Genomic DNA, 23,380 nt, shown 5'->3' with positions numbered 1-23,380 from the left:
ATTGAATTTTATTTCGACAGTCCCTGATGCTAGCAGGTAACGAATTCCAGAGTCTTGGCAGGGCTATTGTGAAAGAGGATGAGTCCACAGAACACAATATTATTTTTGAATGTTTTGTCGTAAAGACGAACGTTTCACGAGGACAAAAAAGGCACAGTTTTTTCTCAAATAATATTAGTAACTAGTTAATAATATTAACTTCTGTTTCTCTGCTTCAAATTACTTGTAGGGCCTCATTGTAAATTAAGGTTATGTTGTCTAGTGGTTTGACGTTTGCTTACAAATAAAGAGTCCACTGCAAGAATGATGGATGTCACTTTCTTGTCGAAAATGAACCAAGACTGTCAATGCATAGCTTAAGACATATAGAATGTACATACAGAGTTATATGGCATTAACACTGATATTCATTGTCCAGTAATGATCGGAAAATCACAGTTAAGCTTTGAGCGCTAAGCATTTCAAACTTTCAATTGTTTCTCCTGCAAAATGTATTCCAAATGACATCCATCATTCTTGCAGTGGACTCGTAATAATGTGAATATTACATAAAATTAGATGTAGCCTACATTCAGCATTGCCATTGTAGCACGAGAGATGAAACCTTTTGAAGATCCTGATATTAGGGGAAGCTGTTGTACCTAGGGACAGTTTTTTAAATTTCAATTTTTTTAATTTTTGTATAAGCTTTCGTAACTTTTTATTATTAACAACAGTATCTTTGAAGTGTAAAGTATCTTAGAAAAAAATAAGGTTTCAATTAAGTAATTTTTTTGTATAGATTTTTTAAATTTTCTTAATGTGCTACATAGCCTACTGTCTCTAGGTACATAAGGGTGATGTACCTTGGGACATAGGCTGGCATACCTTGGGACAGGGTTCAACATAATATTAATGTAACTAATATTTTATTAAGTTTATATTTATACAAAATACAGACAATTTACGGTTTTCTAATTATTATTAATGATAAATTTTGCCTTTAAATTTATTTTAATAACAATAGTGCTAAATTTTAAAATATTTCTCAATTTTTTTTACAGGAAACAATATTAGGCTTTCCAATTAAATGAATTTCTTATTATCAAAGGGCGTATCCTTCAAATGACATTTTGAAAACATATTCCTTAGTGCCCCTTAGGCTTGAATCTTTTCTTTGAGAAGGTGGGGAAGTTTGATCACAATATCCTCTGAAGGAAGATCAACAATTTCTGATTGCTCATCATGTAAAAAAAATAACTTGTCATATTTAGTAAACTTCTTTAGATAATGAACTTCAAATTAAGTTTCACAAATCTTCTTACAAATGCTACCGGAAAAAAATTTATAATTAGTCTCTCTTTCTTGCTCAGAAATGAGAACAAAATCTTCTCTTATTTCTTCTAAATTCGCTAGAGTAGTGTAATTTACAGTTTAAATGGGATCTTCATCATCATTATCACTAGAATTAACACATTCCTCGGCTCATCTGCAGTCTCTTCTGAATTATCTTCTGGAAACAGAACTTGTGGCTTCAACTTCTTCCGTTTCTGAACCTTATTCATCATATTTTTTTTCTCACTCAACTTTCTTTTTTTTTCTTCTATTTCGCTTTTCTCTGGTGTATCTGTTAAAGCGCTTGTCTTCTCTTTTTTAGAATTATAAGTTATTCTTTTCTTGGGAGGAGAATAATTTAGCTTTGTTGAGGTTTGTCTCTTGATTTTTAATTTGCTACATGGCATTTCCACTAATGCTGAAACCGCATAAAAGTCATTACTAAATACTGCTTTTGATTACTCATCATAAGAGTAATTTATTTACAAAAATATTTAAAATGTAATGAGATCCACCTGAAGACAGTTGTCTCCAGGTATAGTCCGGGTCAGCTTAATTATTACCTTAGGGGTGAAACCTAACTATTTTTCCCCCATTACTGCATAAGCTAGTGGCTTTTGGTGATTTTCTAGTTTGCAGGTTGAATTTTCTTTTGCCAACTTCGTTTCGAATTTCGGTACTGAGAAATGCTACAACTGGTAGTGATTTTATAATTGTTATGTTGGTAGCAGTGACACAAGTTGTCAGTGGTTTAAATTCTGAAAATTCAAATTGTTCTAGATTTCTGAGCCCATTACTGGAAGCTAGTGAAATTTGAACATAATAATAATTATATAATGAAAATATTTTGAGTTCAATCCATAAGATTTATCTATTTGCAAATGTTTATTTGCTACAACATGTATAGAATATTAACGCTTTTGCCTTTTCGGCATCATCAGATATGTTAAAAACATGTAATCTAGAACTTGAACAAATTAACGAATATACATTGTAATATACATGACAGATAGATTTTCATGAGTTTTATGTATTATGTTATTATAAGTAAAAAGGTTTTTGTAGAAAATGATTTCCAGAACATGTCACTATCTTCGTCTGAGTCATTAGAACTCCTTAATAACATCAAAACTGCTTTAGTTTAATTCTTAATATTATCCAGTTACTCAAAAATTAATTTAATAAATATTTCTTTATTGTATTTATTCATAATTTGTTTGTTGCAATATCAAACTTTACACATCTCAGAAGCATTGTAGAAAATGTACAAGTAAAATTTACACGTTTGTAAAATTACTCTTCATTGTGAAACAGAATACTTGTAAAGTGAGAAAAATTTAATTTTTAAAGATTTGATTTCCTTTGTAAAGTTCAGCATTACAAACAAAAATTGTGAAACAGAAATTTACAATTTACAAGCAAAGTTTACAATTTACAAAGATCATTTGTTTGATTGTTGAGTCATTGGAAAGAATAGATGGGTTCAAAACAAAATTATCATTATTAGTATTAGGCTGATTACTAATCTCCATATTTTCTGAATCGCAATTTATTAATGCTATGTCACATAATGTGTTGAGATTATCACTTATTTCACAAGTGTCCAAGCTAGTAGATCTAGGATCTTGAATAGCTATCGCAAAAACACAAGTTCTATAAGAGAAAAGAATTAAGAAAGAAGGAAAAATACTTGTGTAAAAACTAAGAAACTATAAACACTAATTCACAGGAAAGAATATGCTTCACTTTAGAACACAGAACAAACAATCACTTTATCTTATTCAGAAATAACAGTCACTTTATCTAGTCTAGACGAAATAAGCATTTGAATCAGACCGCCATTATAGTCGGCCGCAACATTTCTGTTCTCTTTTGTTTCACATGATTCGGCACGGCCCGGTGATTGCTGGCGAGCGTGATTGGCGCTGCTGTAGCTACTTCCATTTCCTTGAAGACAGAAAAAAACTTTTGTGGAGTGTAGTAGTGTGGAAACCAGTGAAGTGATCTAACTAAAAACAGAAATATGAATTTCCAACGCTGTTTACGTTGTGATAATTGAAGATCTGATAGTTTCATTACAAATAATACGTGGTTTCAGAATCTTATTAAATTAAATATTAGACAAAATGTAACTTTAGTGTATTTCTGGTTATTGAATACAACATTATGGTGACACCACAGATTAATGAAACAGCCATGAAACGAAAAGAATACATCGCTATTAGTACAGATTCCAGTGATCCATAAAATGCAGAGCCTGGATCTTCTAGACTACAGTAAGTACTTGTTTATACACAATAATGCTGTAATTTAGGGATGGGCATCGAGAATTCACTTGCACCATTTTTGCTGTAAGAGATTCCCGTAGTTTATAAGCAATGACACGGTCCAATGGTCGCTAGTATTCTTGTCGAACTGGAGCCTATAACAAAAGTGAATCCAACTTGTTTCTTCATTAGCATTCTACTAAAGCTTTCAAGGAAGAAAGTGTTATTTTAGAATCTCTATTCTCTATGGATATATACAAATCATTATAAAAATACATTTTGCAATAATTTAGGATAAACATATTTGCTTCATAAAAAAACTGGATGAATATTTTCCGAGTTGTATGTGTTTCTTTTCCATCCGTTTCATAAACCGTAATGAACGTCTATTTCATATAATATGGAATTAAGAAAAATATAATGAATTTGGGAATATTTCAAAGAAATTAGTATGGCCAACATAACTAGTCAAAGATCATATGTTCAAATCCCAGCTACTGCAGTGAATTGAAACATGATAGTCCATGTAAAATAATCGGTGTACGGTTCGTAAGAAAGTTAACTGGGATTCGTTTGACTGCAGTAGAAGCATTTTGCTTCTTTCTTATAGAAAATTATGAATTCATTGCAATGAAATTTGAAAAAAAAAATATATATATATTAAATAATTTTAGTCCGTAAAATTGTATCAGCTTCTTTTGTTTCTAGCTAAGTGGAAGAGAAGGCCTGATGGTCTTAACTTGGCCAGAATAAATAAATATTATCATTATTATTATTATTATTATTATTATTATTATTATTATTATTATTATTATTATTATTTTAATGATCTCAATACCACATAAAATTTCTTTTAGGCGACACTACGAAATAGTGAATGATCGAGTGTATTCCTTTGCGATGTTTCATTGTTATTTAAAAGGCGCTTGCGTGCAGATTCGAAATTGCGTTCGGACGCGGGTTTGATTCCCGCTTGGGCTGATTACTTGGTTGGATTTTTCCGAGGTTTTACCCAACCGTAAGGAAAATGTTAGGTAATCTATGGTGAATCCTGGGCCTCATCTGGATATCGACAATTTCATTGACGCTAAATAATCTCGTGGTTTATACAGCGTCGTTAGATAAACGAGTAAAAAAAAAGGGAAGGTAAGCTTAATATCTACCTTAAGCGTAGTCAAAGAAAATAAAGTATTTCTCCTTACGTAATATAACTCATGCTAGAATACTGGCATTTATAAAATCTCGCTTTCCATCATTCCAATAAAAATATTACCAGTTCACTAAAATATAGCCTAACGGTTTCAGGACTAACCCGTGAATTTTTTTTCTGCTATAAAGTTACACTAACATCAGAGGTAAGTTACGCTATGATGTCAACTCACTACCCAAACTCATGTCCTATCTTTCTCATTGTAATACCGGGAAATCATTTAATCTTTTCCCAATCTAACCGAAACCGACTGAACATTCGCATTTCCTGTTCCCACCGAAACCCATCCCTGCTGTAACTATTAACCCTTAAATTCGCAAAGTATCCTATAGGATATAACAGGTTTATAGGTAATATGCTATAATTTTAATAGAACAATAGAAAGAAATTGATAGGAAAATTAAAATTTCACAATACTATAATACTAGTGGCTTGTGCAGCAAATGCTGCTGCAAACTAAGTTCGTTAGACGTTAAAATAAAAATTTTTCAGATTTATTTTCAATGAAAAATACTTGTCTTTTTGATAGTTATTTGCTTCCATAATAATGAAACATACTCCCTCTGAATGGATTTTTTAGGCCAAATACTTTTTCTTGAACCTATCCAACTTCAGTTTTTGAGTTTCAACGCGAAAACCCAAGTATCAATGTCAGGACGATAGCAGCAGCTATTTCAGGTCATTGTGGATTGTAGGCAAAAGTTAAAAAAGTGTCAGGTTTGCTAAGCTTTCGAACAACAGCATTTTCGAATAGCTGCTGCATGTAGAACTTGAAATGTAGAGCGTAAAATCATTTTATCCTACTAAGAGATCTTGCTGAAATGATCTGGAGACTACAAAATTTTCTAGGCCTCTTATTTTATCAGTAAGTAATACCTTTTTATCTTTCCTTAGGAACTGTAATTTTTGCGGTCTCTCGAGCCAGTACTGAAGACAATGACACATATCAATATCTACACTACACCGCCATTAAGTATATGAAAAAGACCCAACCCCACTGGGTTAATAAGTATAAAAATATTTGATTTTTAATAACAATATTATTATCTTACTTAAGTTTTGTAGTTATATATAGCAGCCACTCAGTAAATTATAGAAATGAAGATCTAAATTAAGATATTCTCTACATTTACTTACATAACCTCAAAACGTTTCACTTTCATGTCATCAATATAGCATCAATATTATGTACAATTAATGAACAATAGACGCATCATGATATTAACTATAATAATATTTAATTTCTAATGGTAATAATGTCATCAAACCATCTCACGTTTCGTAGATTTGAATATCCAATACACAGCTGTACTCAGAAAATTATACACTGCAGAATCAGTTTTTAATAACAAATTGAATTGAGCTCTAAATATTTCGGCAATCCTGCAGGCCATGGCCTTCTTGTAATAGCCTATTGTTTATTGTAGTGTGTGTTTTGTTTTGAAATTCAATCAAGTCGGCCGTGATTCAATAAAGTAGTTCTCGAAACTGACAACAGATGGATTTTGGAAAATAGGAAAATTATGTAGGAAAATTGACATTTCACTGAAAACTACTACTTTTCCGAAAAACTTTGGATGCCACGCATGAAAATGAGGGGTCACTCATTAAAATCCATTCAGCCGTTTTCCCGTAATTTACATTACCAGTTCAAATTATATTGTACGACATATAAAATATGGATATTGAAATAGTTGTTTTCTTTACAGTCCGACACGGTTTAATATATGAGAAATGAGGATTAAAAATCTATCTATACTACTACTTTTTTAGATAACGCCGATAAAATTATTAAAAGCACTCTTAAAGAAATTTTGCACCTACCAGCTGACACATCCGATTCTATGGTATATACACATCGTAAATATAAAGGTCTACAACATACAACATATGTATTACGGGTATTACACAAAACTAATGATCCTTACATTACTTCCACTAGGGACCTTATTGAGGAGAGTAAAACATGTTTAAATAGCCTTAAATTAACTCTTGCTAATTCTTTTTTAAATAATCGTGAAAATTTTGTGGACTGTCGAAAAGTTAGAGACGCTTTAAGAGAAAAAGAATTAGAAAATTGATGTACATTGCAACAAAAGGGGAAAGGAGTGATTCTTAACAAAGAGTTCCCCCCAGCAAACAGCTGGATAAGAAATCACAAAGGTCTAACCCTCTCGGGATGGATAGACGCCCTTAAAATGGTAGGCTATGTCGCTCCGGTCCGAGCTGTACCGGGTATAAGTCGGGATGGTACCCGCTGTAGGCGCTGTCTCAGCGAGATTGAAACTCTTCCCCATACCCTTGGCTTCTGCCCCTATAGTGAGGCCCTTCGCAACATCCGTCACCATGCTGTCCGTTCTATGCTGGCCGAGGCACTGAAGGAAGTAGGGTTTACAGCCCATCAAGAGGTGCAGGGACTAGCCACGCAAGGAAGTGATCGGCGAATTGATATCATTGTCATTAAGAACAACTCGGCATACATTCTCGGTCCCACCATCAGATTTGAGACACATGCAGATCAACCGCATGAGGTGGACAGTGAAAAGAAACGGATCTATTAACCAACAATCCCGTTCTATAAGGATAAATATAGCCTGTCCCACATTGATGTGATAGGTCTGATGGTGGGAGCACGAGGTACCATACCCTCCTTCTTTGCCAACAAATGTAAAAACCTGAGGCTAACACACAGCATTGTGAAGGAAATAGCCATTAGTGCCCTCAAAGGATCGGTTCAGATATTGAGAAATCATTTGTATGGGAGTGATAATGGAAATTTCAAGTTATCTTAACCGATGGCTGTTGATTGGTTTAGATATCAATGCCAACAAATCTGTACTATTATTTTCTCGCGATATATGGCATTCATATCATTCTAACCTATCTGATGATATTTCCCCCCCCCCCCGCCTTTCTTAACTATAAATGAGCACAAATGCTACTTAGGTGTAAATTTTTCTGACATTTTGTATATTTGATTCCCTCATCGTTTCAAATGTATATTATTTTACCTTTTAGGTGTGTTTCCAAATTGTATGTAATACGCTTTGTCAAATCTGGCAACCTTTTCATGAGGGAAGCTAACTTTCTTTTTCTTCTTCTTCTTCTGAACTGCGACCGAGCACGAGCGCTGCTCATTCGGTCTCAAATTTTGTTAATACTACTGTATCTTCTTTTTATATTGCTTGTATTATTTTATTTGTATTTCTCTTTGTTTGTTTTGTAATTATATTTCTTTATTCTGTATATTTGAAATAAATAAAATTGAAATAATGCAAATGAATCCTATAGATTCAAAATCCTCTATATTCACTTTCACAAATTAATGTAGCCTAGTTTGACAGTATAACTGGTGGCAAATAGATGGAATTTTCAACCTAACAGTGACTTTTAATAAACGTTTTGCTTTAAATTTAGTGGCTTTTTGAATTCAAACTATATAAGTAATTAGACTTGATTCTTAGCAAACAATATATGGGCATAACTCAGTTCTGAACAAAATGGTCCTTAGGGGGTTTTGAATCTAGAGGATTCAAATATTCGCTACTGTAACCGGTAATTCAAAGAAACTGCATGTGAGACGTCGTTCATGTATCGGACGGATAGTGACCTATTTATGCGATAATAGAATTTAATTTTTCCCAACGTAAACTTGAAGGTTTACCATGATGAAAATGTGTATATCACTGTGGAGAATTGCATTGAAAATGTTTCTTAAATGTTGTCTTCACAATATACGGATAAATGGCGAGACTATTGTAATGTAGTCAGCCGCCAAGCGAGCGAGCACAGAAAGTTTGGCATCACAATGACTGCGGCCAGACTTTCATGTTCTAGAATACTGTAAAGGCTGGTTCACAATAAACCGGGAACGAGAACCTGAATGAAAACGAGAAGCAGAGGACGTGAATATGAAAATTTTTGATTCACAATAAACCGAGGACGTAGACGACTATGCATATCGATATGTATGTCAATAACGATATGTAAAATCGATATTACGCATTCTGATGTTATTTGTGTGTAATTGACCAATGGCATTCTTTCATGAGTACAAGGCAGCCAACATAAACACAGGTTAACCAACTTCGAAATTTCAACTGAAACATTTAATTAGGTACGGTACTATAAATATACCCATGCATCTTTATTATCACAACCTATTTTAAGTCTACCATAACGTAAAATAATTAGAGAAGAAACATTTGTAATAGAACAAAAATGAACACAACAGTAGTTATTGAATTGAAGCATGAATATGTAGTGTGTAATACAACCAATACAGTAATAAAATATGATTCACTTCCGATCGGTGTTCAAAGATGCAGCTATTGAAAGCCACGTATTCTCCTTGATTTTCTCATCTTTATACGAGGCGCGCCGCTTATCGTAAATGTGAGGATTTCAATGTTAGAATCTCATCAAATAAAACTTGCTCCATGATGCAGAGCATAGAACAAAATAATGCATAGGTTATGTCACGGTCTTCTTGCTACAAAATGTACGACGACAAAATAGGTTTTAGATGGCAATAGAATGAATCTAATGGGCTGTGATTGGAAATGTGAATGCCAAAGTTGAAACTTGGCCAACTCTCTGTTCCCCATCTCGGGCTCCGGCAAGATTTTCGTTAATTGTGAATGCTCACATTTAAATGTATACATATTTTAACAATTTTACCGTTTTCGTTTTCGTTCCGATTCTCGTTTCCGGTTTGTTGTGAACCAGCCGTAAGACTCGATTCCACATCTTTGACTCAACTGCGTGTCTTGATTTCAGCCGCATACACTGTTGCCGGTTAGATTTATGTCAAATCGAACAAATCCGGTCAAAATTTTACCTCCGACTGATTTCAGTTTTTTTTTTAAGTTCCATGCGATATATAATTAGCCCTCTATATTTTTGTTTACTTAGAAAAATATTTTACTACATTATAAATATACAGGATGAACCGTAAGTAATGCCATTAATTTCAGGGGGGTTATTCTTTGAGATATTTCAAACATATTTGTTTTTCATTACAATACAATTTTACTCGTTTTTGCTTCCTTTCCGGGATAAAAATTGTGTTACATTAAACATTTCATAGTGTGTTTTGTGAAAAGTCATTGAGTTAATTCCCACTACGCTCAGTCAATTTAAGAGATATGTGTATTTTGGCAATAAATGATTGAACGAATTTTAATTTTGTCTTTTAAATGTGCAGAAATTTGATCCGAACAAATGTAACATTTTAAAATTGCTTTCCAGAACGAGAAGTTACATTTGTTCAGGTCATATTTCTGCGCATTTAAAGAACAAAACTAAAATTATTTCATTTATTATCGTAACACACTGCTCTCTTAACCCAGATAAGACTGACGTCCTATATATAGGACACCGGACGTTTTATTTTTTAACATTGTTGTGTAAGATTTTCATAGTCGGCAATCATGATATCATAATCCTTATGTGTTATAAATTGCCTCCAATTTTTTTTATTATGTTCAGTCTGTCATAGTCATTGTTGTGAACATATTTGTGCGAGTCATGGCTGTGGAGCAGAACATGTTGTTCTCGAAGTCGGTATATATCACATGCTATAGGTATAATGCTTTTGATATTGATAGGGCATACTCGTATGATGTACTTCGTATATAATAATTCATAATTAGATTCAATTTTTTATTTAGTGTTATGCCATATCATGGTAAAGTTAGGCGTACTACATGTAGTACGTCAGTCATAAAAGGGGAGATTTCGTGAGACTGATGGTACTCATGTTATTATAGGGGGTTTTCACTAAATGAAGACTTACAAATGATTCAGGACGACCAAGTTGCTATACCTAAGTGCAATAACATTTCCATCACCATTTTATCACCAAAATATGCGTGTGGTAACGTAACTGATGAGGATTCTGGTGATGAAAATAACCCTACAATTGACAGTATGCCTGGTACTCTCGGCTCCACAAGTAAAGAACCCTGGCCTCACACCACTTCTGCACAGATGACAGTGATTGACAGGCCAGTTCGGGGAAGCTGTTGCCACGTTTGCTCTTGGCTGGACTCTTTAAATGTATTTTCTTTTGCAACTGGTTGGATTCTTTCAAAAATGGAAAATTCACAACACAGCATTCTCGGCGGTCTCCTGGCGGTATCTTTGTCCACAGTTTCACTAATTGGGGGAGCTTGTCAGTCAGATTTATGGCTTCCTGAACCCAACCCTGCAACGAAGGTTCTTTACTTATGAAACCAAGAGTAGTCAGTTGCGAGCTGACACGGAAGTAACCCTCAACACACAAGGAGAGGGAATGGATGATTATGATGACGAAAGTCTAAATGGTGATGATGAACATAGTAAAGGCGATGGTGAGAATGGCAGTAGAAATATAGTGATTGAGCAACCTATATACAGATGAAGAGAAAGAATAATAAATTTCAATTGGGAAGAAGTTGACATACAGCAGGGAAATACTATATTTTTCAATTTCCGTGCACACAGTTTCAAGATACTCTAGAAATTTGAAGAAGAAATATCAGTGAAATAGCCCAATATCATATATTAGTACAACAAAAATATGGGTGGACCAGAACATCAATCTGTACAAAACATCTATTAGAAGCAAGAAATGGTACTTTAGTCTGCATTGACGTAGCAGAACAAAATGCATGGCAGCTATACAAGATAAACTCCAACGAAAAAATTCGATCATCTTGCATTTCGCAAACGTCTTGTCGTATCTGTTCTCGAATCCACTGCTCAACATGTACAGTCAAGCGGTAGACCAGCGGTCGTCAACTCACTGCACTCTCGGGCTATCGTCTCTTACCCGCAGGTGCATTTGTGGCTGCTGGCGGGTATGCTCTCTACCTAACCCTGCTGCACTTACCCTTTACCCATTTCAGCGAATGCTGACGACCACTGCGGTAGACCATCTCATCTAAGACTGAGCAAAAAGATGCAAGGCTTGCTGGTGGTAATCATTTTGTGGTATCTCAAGAAAAACAAACTCGATGTAGACAGTGTCACACAAAGACAACAATAATATGTGTGAAGTGTGATGTTGGTGTACATGTAAAATGTTTTATCACGTATCACATACCATAAACATTCTCGAAAAATACAATAATCTTATTGTCTGTGAGTGATATTATAATTTTGTGTTAATTTGATGTATTGTTAAGCTAAACAATTTATATATATTTGTGTCAAAAATGCTTTTGCATGGGGATATGACTGACGTCCTATATATATATAGGACACTGAAAATAATTCAGTCTTATCTGGGTTAAATTGATTGAGCATAGTGGGAACTAAATCAGTCGTTTTCCCAAAGCACGCTATGAAATGTTAAATGAATACTTAACAATGGAAAGGTGCTTTGTGTCAAAATTAAAAAAAAGAGTGATATTTCACTAGAATAGTGCAAATTACTATGGAGCATTATATATCATCAAGACTAGGTCCATAGAAGATTGTGTTATTATGGCCACCAAAAGATAATAATAATAATAATAATAATAATAATAATAATAATAATAATAATAATAGTTTTATTTTCCCTGGCAGAGTTAAGGCCATCAGGCCTTCTCTTCCACTCAACCAGGATCAAATCACATACAGAAAAATACATACTGGTATACAAATATTAGCTTAAAATATTAATAAACATTACATAATAAAGTAAAAAAGAGAGATTGAATACATATACACAATCAGTATTAACTTTAAAATAATAATAATAAAAAATATTATATGTATATAATAAAAAAGAGACTGAATACATAATCACAAACAGGAAAATACATTCTAGTATACAAGTATTAACTTAAAAAAAAAGAATTAATACATATGAATATAATCTCACAACTAAAGGTATAGTAGAATTAGTATGATCAGCACAGCACGTGTTACATCGAGACAATGACAATTACCTAGTGGAAAAATAAAGTAATGACTGTGTAAAATAAAAAATAATAATAATAATAATAATAATAATAATAATAATAATAATAATAGTAGTAATAGTAATAATAATAAATAAAAATTATACCTAAAAAACTAATTCTACGCGTTTAAAATATTTCTAAACAACCTAATTTTAAACAATTGAGGACTAAGACTACCCCTGATTTCCAGGGGCAGCGAATTCCATGAGCGGGCCATGGCTATTGAGAAAGAACTTGAGTACAGAGATGTCTGATGACGTGGTATTGATAGCAACAGATTGTGCTGTGAACGTGTATTACGATTATGATGTGAAGCTAGGAGAGTAAACCGAGAGGCAAGGTAGTTGGGTGTGGAATCATGTATAATTCGATATAGCAGGCAAAGAGAATGTACTAAACGTCGATCTTGCAAGCGGAGCCAGGAGAGTCGTAGAGAATATTCCGATATAATTATGATCATGTCGGCGGATATTGAAAATAAATCGGACGCAGACATTATGTACACGTTGAAGTTTTTGAGAAAGTTCATCATTTAGGTCGCTTTATAAAACATCACAATAGTCAAAGTGTGGCATTACAAGGGTCTGTACTAGAATTTATTTGAGTTTAGTAGGAAGGAAATTTTTCAGGCGTTTCAAAGAATGCATGATAGAGAAAACTTTTCTACAGATATATCTGATTTGCGTATTCCAGTTCATATTAGAGACGAAATAGATGCAGAGGTTTTTTACAGATTGCAGTGGTGCAAAGTTACCAGGACTCTCTCATAAAAAAGGTGCAATGTGCCATTCGCTTTGATATTACTTCGTTGTTTATTTGTCGTGTTAATAGTGAAGTTATGACAAAAGGCATTATTGATTATATACTGTGGTGTTTTCTACAAAAAGAAAGATCATCGTAGGTAAATCTTATATAGCCCTAAAAACATAATAAACATACAGTAGGTAATATAGAGCTATGAATCACATAGAGATATAATGTACAGGGACATCATTTTATTTTTACTTCAATTTTTATTGTACCTGCGTTTCTAAATGTACTTGACTCCCACCCCTTTCACTAATGTCCTTGCTAACGTCAGTCACACAAACTTACGGCCGCTGTTGCTAGCAGTGAAATAAACAGTACAGAGTACAGTGTGTTTCAAAAATATGTTGCGTTTTCTATAGAAGAAAGATCTTATATTAATGAAGTTTATTTTCACACAGGTATGGTGTGTAGCATAACTGAATTTATCTGTGTGGACCGAGCACAAGTGAAGATCAGAGTTACCGAAAGTACGGTAGCCTATAATATGGTACGATACTTAACAGCATTATTTAAACAAGAGTTTTGTTTTACTGTTTGTAGGTATGAAGGACGATGATGGAAACTGGAATTACAATATAACCGAATGTGAACAACAGTTTTTTTTTTTTTTTTTTTTTTTTTTTTTTTCACAATTTCCTGATTATATCATTACGGAATATTTTCGTAGAAATGTCATTAATCTGGTAGATAAATTTAGAGTAACAGAGTGCACAGGAAGGAAGAAAAGTGTAAGATGGCCTACAAAGGTGACAGAAGATGCTGCAGAAGATACTAGAGAAAGGATGCAGGGAAGTCCTGATAAGTCAGTCAAGAAGTTAGCTGTAGAAATTTGGGTTTCTTACGTGCCCACAAAATTCTCAAGGATAAATTAGGTTAGTAACATGCTGAATAAAGTAGACATTACATAATGAATATAACCGCCTGAAGACTTGAGTTTGTGAAAAAAATTGTTACTATTCTACTGTTTTTTGATACCGTAAAAGTAATGATCAGACTGAAAATCATAATACTGTATTTCCCTGTAACATAAATGAATACACTACTTTTCTCTCCTCCTATAACTAGTAAAATGATCTGTTTACATATTGCACTAGCAACTCGAAACTCCTGTAATGGAAGGGGGGTAACAGAGTTTCCGAGTATGGCCAGGTTAATGTTAAAAATGTTGGTAAAAATAAAGTGATGTCCCTGTATTACCTGTAGATAACACTGCTGGTTTGTTTTAAACTTTTCAACTCCTTAAGTTAAAAATACAGAGAACAGGGAAAATATCTCTCGTGTAGTCCGGATTTTTGCGAGGCAGGCCTCGTAACTCGCATGTGTCGGTTCACAAAAAACCAAGGCTTTACTGAAGCTAAATGACAACTGTGAGCAAAATGGGATGAAAATAAATGCAAACAGGATGAAGACTATGGTTATCGGAAGGTAAAGAAGGTAAACGTGCTAATTCGAAATGAGGCAGTAGAACAAGTGGACAGCTTCAGATACTTGGGGTTTACTGTAAGCCAGGCCTGCACAAGGTTTGCGCTCTCCGAGCCGGCACACAGCTCACGAGCGGAATGCAGATATTAGCTGCGCTCTGTATAAGGGTGGACTGGAACAAGGGGTGATCTCGTACAAAATGTACACAAAAGGAAGTACTATTACGAGTGCTTATGAAATGAATTCCCGTTCAGTGTTTGCAAAACTATCTTGGACTATTATTAATTAATAAAGAAATATTTATTTTACAGAAGTAATAGAAATTCTATAGCTACTTAAATGTACATTGTCATTTTGTTATATTTTTATTTATCAGTACATGAAAACGAGGTTTTATGCTGTTGGCAGCTGAAAGGAACAGTAGCCTACTGATCGTAATGAAACATCAGTTACAGATGTTCGATGTCTGCCTTTATTAAAGTTGATTATAGAAAACAGTTGCTCACAAATATAAATGTTGAGCCAAACATAGCAATCATTTTCACAGTCAGTCTGTGTAGTCGTGGATATTATTGCTAATGTTTAGTCTTGTAAAACTCAACCAGGCTAGTAGTATTATTCAAACGATCTTTAGCCCTTAGGTCACATTGAAGATCAATAAGTTCGAGCTGTAAATCGTTAAATGTTAAATGTTATGTTCCGTCTTTTAGATTCCTCCATACTGTACTGTAACAGTAGGTAAGCAACGTGAAACAGTTACTGAGAATAGGCCTACACACTGCAATCCACTAGATACATAACTGAGTGGTCGTTTCCCTCCCCCCTTCCTATAGCAAGTCTATGTCATTCTGACGTATCTTCCTCTCCGTTTCGGCGAGCGGTAAACACAGCTCTCCCGCTCCGAAGGAGCGCGCGCGCTAGTTGAGCGCTGTTTGTGCAGGCCTGCTATAAGCAGTAACATGAACTGCTGCCAAGAAGTCAAAAAAGGAGTGTAACAATGATAAGAAAAAGGAGCATCTTCTGCGGACCTTTGGAAAAGGAACTAAGAAAGAGACTAGTGAAGTGCTTTGTGTGGCGTTTGACATCGTATGGGGCAGAAACATGGACATTACCCATACAACGAAGTGAAGAGAAGCGACAAGATTCATTTGAAATGTGGATATGGAGAAGAATTGAGCGTGTGAAATGGACAAACAGGATAAGAAATGAAGCTGTGCTAGGAAGAGTAAGTGAGAAAAGAATGTTGGTGAAACTGATTAGGAAAAGAGAAAGGAATTGACTGGCCACTGACTGAGAATAAACTGTCTGCTGAAGAATTCACTGGAAGGAATGGTGAACAGGAGGAAAGTTACGGGCAGAATGAGATATGAGATGATAGACGACATGGATATATGCGGACACAAAAAAGGAAGACGGGAAATAGAAAATATTGGAGAATGCTGGGTTTGTAGTGAAAGACCTGTCCTTTGGCAGAAAACTAGGAATGAATAAATGTAACGTTTACCAACAATTTTGCTTTGGGTATAAGCCATGAGGATCATGGAAACACATGAAAAGCTTCTGTGGACTTGTAGAAAAACTCTACATTTTAAATAATTTGTTATTCTCGTTAAGGAACATATGGACTATTCCATATGAAATCGATCAGTAAAAAACCTCGCATTTTTAATACTCTAATTTTTTCCCTATTTATTCAAGGTGCTGAGGAGAGTGCATTTTCAAAAAATATACTATCGAAAGTCAAACGGTTTTCGTATTATTGAGCGACAAGTTTAGCGTATTTTATGAAAACAAGCCTCTTTCAGCGCTCAGAACTCTGGAATCATATTGAACGAGAGCTTGTTTTGAAGCTGACATTTAGTAGGTTATGTTAAGAAGTAATCCTTATTTTTATTGTATACGGAGAGACAGATAATCTGATTTTACTTACATTTAGGCTTTTTGCCCATTTGTAAAAATGTAAAAAATATTGAGAAAAAAGCTTGCATTATTAAGAGGAATTCGGCATTGTTTGCTTAGTGTCACGGCTATAAGTTTCGAGGGTATTAAATAAATTATATTCACATGACTTGAAAGGCGAAACACAGCACGCACTGGCCGAGAGATGAAGATAAGCGAGCGTTGGGTGTCATTTTACTCCTGTGTTTATGAAAACTTGTGATAAAGCTAGCACAGCCATGACTGCTAGACGATACATCACGTGTTTGTCTCCGGGCCTTGCTTGTCTCAACTACCTACAGTCAGCTAGTTATTCACGCGCGTACTATTTATTTTCTTTATTTGATTTTTCAATACTTTCTTATCAACGGCGCACCAGTAAAAAATATGTGTTTATTTGTACTTTCAATGCGGAATCTAACCATATATTTTAAAAATATTTTTTCATGGGCAAAGGCGTCTTAATGAAGAAAAATCTAAATTTCTCCATTTCCATAAAAAGTAAGAAAAACTGTTTACATGTCAATATAAACTTTAATTTCTCAGCATCAAAATAAACCATGATTTTGATCATTGGGTGAAAGGGTTTCGCAGCCACAACTGTTTGAAGTTGCTAATTTTATGAAAATACGATAAATTGAAATATTTTAAATTTAAACACTATGAAGTTCTGATGCCTCAAACTTTGCACAAAACATTGTATCACAGTTGTCAACGGACAGAAAAAGTTTCATTGTATTTAAAAATTGCAAGGTCATTTTTCTTTATATTTCGGTCGATTTGAGATGGAATAGCCCGTACGGAGATCTAGATACAGTTTAATCACTTGATGGTGTTTTATTAAGTGCACGAAGTTCAGTCTCATATCTCAGGCAGATCCTGCGAGATTTGTTATGGACAGTGTTTTGTTTGTTTACTGCAGTTTTCGCAAGGGGTGGCGAAGAGAGCGCCCAGCACTCGTGAGTGCTGCCTCTCTCCAACTACTGTCCGTTACTCAGGAGAAGACGAGCGGAAAGAATGTGACCTTCTTGACTATCGCTGTTGATTATTGTAAACATCGCTCAGATAAGCATCCCAGTAGCCAGGTTATTACTGTGCAGGAAACATGAGTAACAATGCGTATGGAAATTAAAGCTAAGTTGAACAGAAGGAGACCTAATGTTTCCGCTTACTGCAGTACAAATATTGCGCGTGTTGTCGTACGTTATCTGTTCACATCCCTTCCTCCTCAGTCCGCTCTCGTCTTCTCCTGAGTCACCGACAGTAAGTCCGTTATGCATTCATGTTTAGTGATAGACTGTGCCTCCACTACATTCTAATGTAACACTATAGACTTGCTGCTACGCATAATTGCAATAATATGTGCAAAGTAATGTTTTCTTCGATTATATTTTGTGTTAAGTATTCCAAATACACGAACAGTTTTTTATTTTAACTTTCATATATTATAAAGAGCACAAAATATTGCATTTACAATTGTTTGTTTTTTTTTTCTTACCATAAGCCAGCAGTGGCGAAAATGTAATCGTGCGCCGAGCCACTGTGTAACCTGCAACGTGCATAGCACCTGTGGAGGGAGGCGAAGACTCGAAGGGGAAGTGAAGCAACTGTCTGACTTATTAACGGATTTTCATTTTCCTTACGTCAAGCACTTAAATATAATTTTATACAGTACAAGGCTACAAACTAATCTTTAGTACGTGTAACGAAGAAAGAAATGAACAATAAATGAACAATATCACAACCTAAAATTAACTGTCTTCAGAATGTCTCTGCGACAAAGTTTCAAAATCAGGAATTATGTCACTTACTGCCGGTCGTAGCTGATCACGAAGGTATTTGTCAGTCGTGATCTAAATTTGATTTTTACTATTTTCATTGTTGAAAATAATTTTTCACAAACGTAAGTTGTAGCGAACATGGCTTCAACAGAGCAAGCGAAAGAACGAAGCTTCGGATATTTATTTTTTGGCAAAGATTTGAAAGTTCAACATTTGTCAAGTCCTTACATCTAGCTTTCATTTGACATCACATTGTAAATCTGTGAGTTCAAATTGAAGAGCTAACTGCATTATTCGTACATCTGCTGAAAAAGGGTCGACGTACAGAGATGATGATGATGATGATGATGATGATGATGATGGTGATAACAACAACAATAGTACTTAACCTTTTAATGTTCCATCAATAACATGTAGTATAATGCCGTTTTATGTTATACAACCGTTTTCCTCGTAATACTTGTGAACAAATCATACATTTAATATTCTCATCATATTGACAGCAAAAAATGCGTCCTCCCATCCTACTTGGAACTTTCGTACATGGTTTCGAGAGAGACATACGATGCCACTCGCAGGTCAGAGACAAATACAAATGGAACGGAGTTTGACTCCAGTGAGTGAGAGGGTGGGGGTTGGCGGAGGTTAGAAGCAAGCGAAATGCACAGCTATCACTGCGAGCCACAATGTCTCGCGAGTCACGTTCACGCCACGGCTGCGGCATAAGCGATTTGATTTTTTAATATTCAGTAACATTTTTATATTAAAGAGGAGATTTTTGCGAATAATAAAATATAAGGTTTTCAGTCGTTTCCTATATTGATTAATTTACTATGAAATCATAAATTTAAATAACGGAAACATTTTGTTTTCAACTTAAGATTCAGACGTTGAATGTGTACTGTGTGTTTATGCTACATGAATTCTTGAAGTCAAAAACACAGCATGCGCATAGCACAGGACAACGCTTTTCTACTGTATTGCACTCCTTTGAGAAATTCTTGTTGTTAGATCAGAGATTTGCGTGTTTAAAACATACAGAAAGTGAAGAATTACACACACACACAACTGGTGTACACGTGGCAACATGATTCGCTTAGTTAGTACGACGCCGTTCGAAAAGTAACATTTGGAATTAACGGCCCATTTAGAGGATGTTCAGCGCGTCAACTTTCCGAAATAAAATTTCTTCACTTTCATACCGCATTAAATTGCTGATATAACAGTAGTTTATTTTTTAGTAGGTTATTTTATGACGGTTTATCAACATCTTAGGTTATTTAGCGTCTGAATGAGATGAAGGTGATAATGCCGGTGAAATGAGTGCGGGGTCCAGCACCGAAAGTTACCCAGTATTTGCTTATATTGGGTTGGGGGAAAACCCCGGAAAAACCTCAACCAGGTAACTTGTCCCGACCGGGAATCGAACCCGGGCCACCTGGTTTCGCGGCCAGACGCGCTAACCGGTTCTCCACAGGTGTGAACAATATACAGTAGTTCAAAGGCTTACAAGCAAACATTCTGATGGGATCAGATAAAAAGTTTTTTATTCTTTCACCATGTTAATAATGACAGAAGAAGTGCTTATACAAATTTTGGCTATTCAACCACAATTATGAGGATCTTAAAAATAAGTTCGCCAGGGGCCGTGAACAGAAAGAAAACACAATTTAATCGGAAGAATTTATTGTAACAGAGACAGCAATTGTTGAGCTATTTTTGAACATATTCCACACTGGAATTGAGATATTTGTCGTATCATGGGATGGACAGAGAGGTGGAGACGGCTGTTAAACGCTGGTTCCGATGCCAGACGTCTGACTTCTACGACGCAAAGATACAAAAATTGAATCCATGCTATTACAAATGTCTCAATTCCAGTGGGGGATATGTTGACAAATAGCGCAACAATTGTTGTATCTGTTTCAATAAATCTTTCCAAGCAATTGTGCTTTTTTCTGTAAAATGTCCCAAGAAAAATCACTTTCTGGACGGCCTCGTAATTGCGGTCGAATGGCCAAAATTTGTATAAACACTTATTTTGACATTATTAACATGGTGGGAGAAAAAAAATTAACTTTTTTTATCTGCCCCCATCCGAATCTTTCCTTGTTAGACTTATAAGCCTAGTGAAATTTATAGCCACTCTACCCCATTATCTCCTGGCCTAGTAACCTCATAAGTGGTGTCTTGTTGGTATCAGTTGTGAGGTTCAGACCTTTCTTCGGACAGTTGACTAAACAACAACTTATTGGGAAAAGGAAATTGTACCAGAGCAATGGAAGAAGTCCATAATATATTGTACCTATCTTTAAGAGGGGGGGGGGGAACTAACTGTAGTAACTTTCTAGGAATATCACTTTTGTTGACATCGTACAAAATTTTGTCCAATATTCTTTTGAGAAGATTAACTCCATATGTAGATGAAATTATAGGGGATCATCAATGTGGTTTTATGAGTAATAGATCGACTATTGATCAAATTTTTTGCATTCGACCGATATTGGAGAAAAATGGGAGAATAAGAGAACATAGATTTCAAAAAGGCATATGACTCGGTTAAGAGAGACATTTTATATAATATTCTTGTTGAATTCGGTATTCCTCAAGAAACTAGTTCGATTAATTAATATGTGTGTCGTGAAACGTACACCAGAGACCGTATAGGTCAGTTTATGTCTGACGTTTTTTCCAATTCACTGCGGACTAAAGCAAGGGGATACACTATGATCTTTACTTTTTAACTTGGCCCTATATCTAGAATATGCTATGAGGAAAGTACAGGAAAATAGAGCGGGTTTGGAATTGAAGTTACTAGGTTACATCAGCTGCTTGTTTATGCATATGAATAGTGAATTGAATTACAAAGAATGAACTATTAAAGTTTTCTGTGAAAATACATATTCAAATTCAGTCGTAAATATGTCACTGTTTAGTGTTTGCCACATTTTATGTGTTATTTGTAGTTGTGAACCTGTATTGATATCTGAATAATAGTCTACAGAATGGACTGCTAAAACAGTCGATTGAATGTCTGACTTCTGATTAAGTTATTGAAAGTTCCTATTTAATCATTATTATCTCAAATCGATATTACCAAAAATGCGTGGACACACTAGATCACTCTTGCTCCCCTCTGGTCAACAGCTGAATTACCATAGAGGAAACAATTTTCTCTGTGTACATACTCACAGTCTACTATATACAGTCGCGAAGCTTGAGGTGTTTTTTTTTTTTTGCAAATCTCGTGATAAAGCGCTCCAAGCGGTTAGCAACTAGAAACAATAGACTGTCCATGGTCGACTTTGGACTGTGTCGTATTTAGAGTGCTAGCTCGTTGCGTATTTCACATTGATGCTTGTGAAATGTTCGTTATTGGTTATAATGAAAATGTTAATGGCTAAAATATAATAATTGGAATAATAATATGGGACAAGGAGGAGACGTTTGTAGTGCTATAAATTGTAGCAACAGTAAGAGAAAGAGTCCAGAGTTATCCTTTTTCCGATTTCCGAAAGATTCAGAAAGGTTCCTGGGTTTCCACAAGAATGCTGTGCAGAAACAAAACTGTTAATTTGAAGTTCTTTGTGGCTGTTAGAATACATTATATCCTTAAATTTCACAATGAAATGTTTCAGTCCAACCGAAAGGACATTAGATACCGGTCAAAGTTCTGTCACTTAGGCTGCTATAAATTTCCAGAGAAATAAAGGTTAGGTCTACTTTTTTTCAGAGGATATATTTTTAATTGTAGCTATTAATTTTGTTATTATTTTTATGTGTTATTTTACTAAAGACGTAGAAAAATTAAGTTTGTTTTAATGAACTTTACTGATCACGTTTTATTTTCAATTCTGGTGGGATTATTATTGCTTAGGCCTAATTTTTTCTTCGAAGGATATGTTTTTAATTATAGCTGTTAATTTTGTTGTTATTTTTATTTGTTGCTTTAACTAGAGACGTAGAAAAAGTCTGTTACAATAAAATGTATTGATCACGTTTTATTTCCAATTCTGGTGTGATTATTATTGCTTAACCTCATCCCACTTTGTTAACTACGTAAGCCTACACTACAAGTACCGGTACACGTAAGTTACTCCATTAATTCATATTTCCATTATTATTGTTGTAAAGAGAAATGCAAATTAATATTTATGGTTTCAATTCACAGTTAATTATCGCTATAATCTTGAATGAGTGAAGCTATTATAGCAAATTTCAGTTCGTTTTGCACAAACAAAAATTATATTAACTTATTTCTTGCAGGTATCTTCGAGTTTATGGTGGAATTTAATATACTTCATTAAAATAATAAATTAACTTTATGCATTTAATATTTCAATAATGGAAGGAAGGTGTTAATTTTTCCAAAAGAACACGACAACGAAAGTGTAACATATTTTGTCGGCTGCTAGGAGAGAGATCTGCGATGATGAGGCGATAGTAGCGATCCTAGTGATGGGCAACTACCCCTGTTTGCATTTTTACTACATATTGAGCTTCGCGACTGTATATAGTAGACTGTGGTATAGTCACGAAGCTTGAGTTTTGAGGGTACTAGGAACAATAGACTATGCAAGTAGTATTTCGCATTGTCTGTAATGAGGCGATAGTAGCGATCCTAGTGGTTAGCAACTATATATGGATGCATATTTACTACGTATTGAAATTCGTGACTGTATATATAGACTGTGCTCGAATGTT

General features: G+C 34.7%; 1 long non-coding RNA gene across 1 annotated transcript in view; it reads left to right on the top strand.

The window, feature by feature from the left end:
• The first annotated feature begins 3,307 nt into the window (after window positions 1-3,307).
• LOC138704356 (uncharacterized) overlaps window positions 3,308-23,380 on the top strand; it is a 964,225-nt gene continuing 944,152 nt past the window's right edge. Inside the window, exon 1 of the long non-coding RNA XR_011333333.1 lies at window positions 3,308-3,590. This is a non-coding gene — a long non-coding RNA (uncharacterized lncRNA). The remainder of the gene's footprint in view (window positions 3,591-23,380) is intronic.

Source organism: Periplaneta americana, chromosome 8 (assembly GCF_040183065.1).
Source record: "Periplaneta americana isolate PAMFEO1 chromosome 8, P.americana_PAMFEO1_priV1, whole genome shotgun sequence".
NCBI classification, from domain to species: Eukaryota; Metazoa; Arthropoda; class Insecta; order Blattodea; family Blattidae; genus Periplaneta; species Periplaneta americana.
The sequence above is the reverse complement of the archived record's forward strand: the minus strand, read 5'-3'. Positions and strand labels throughout refer to the sequence as shown.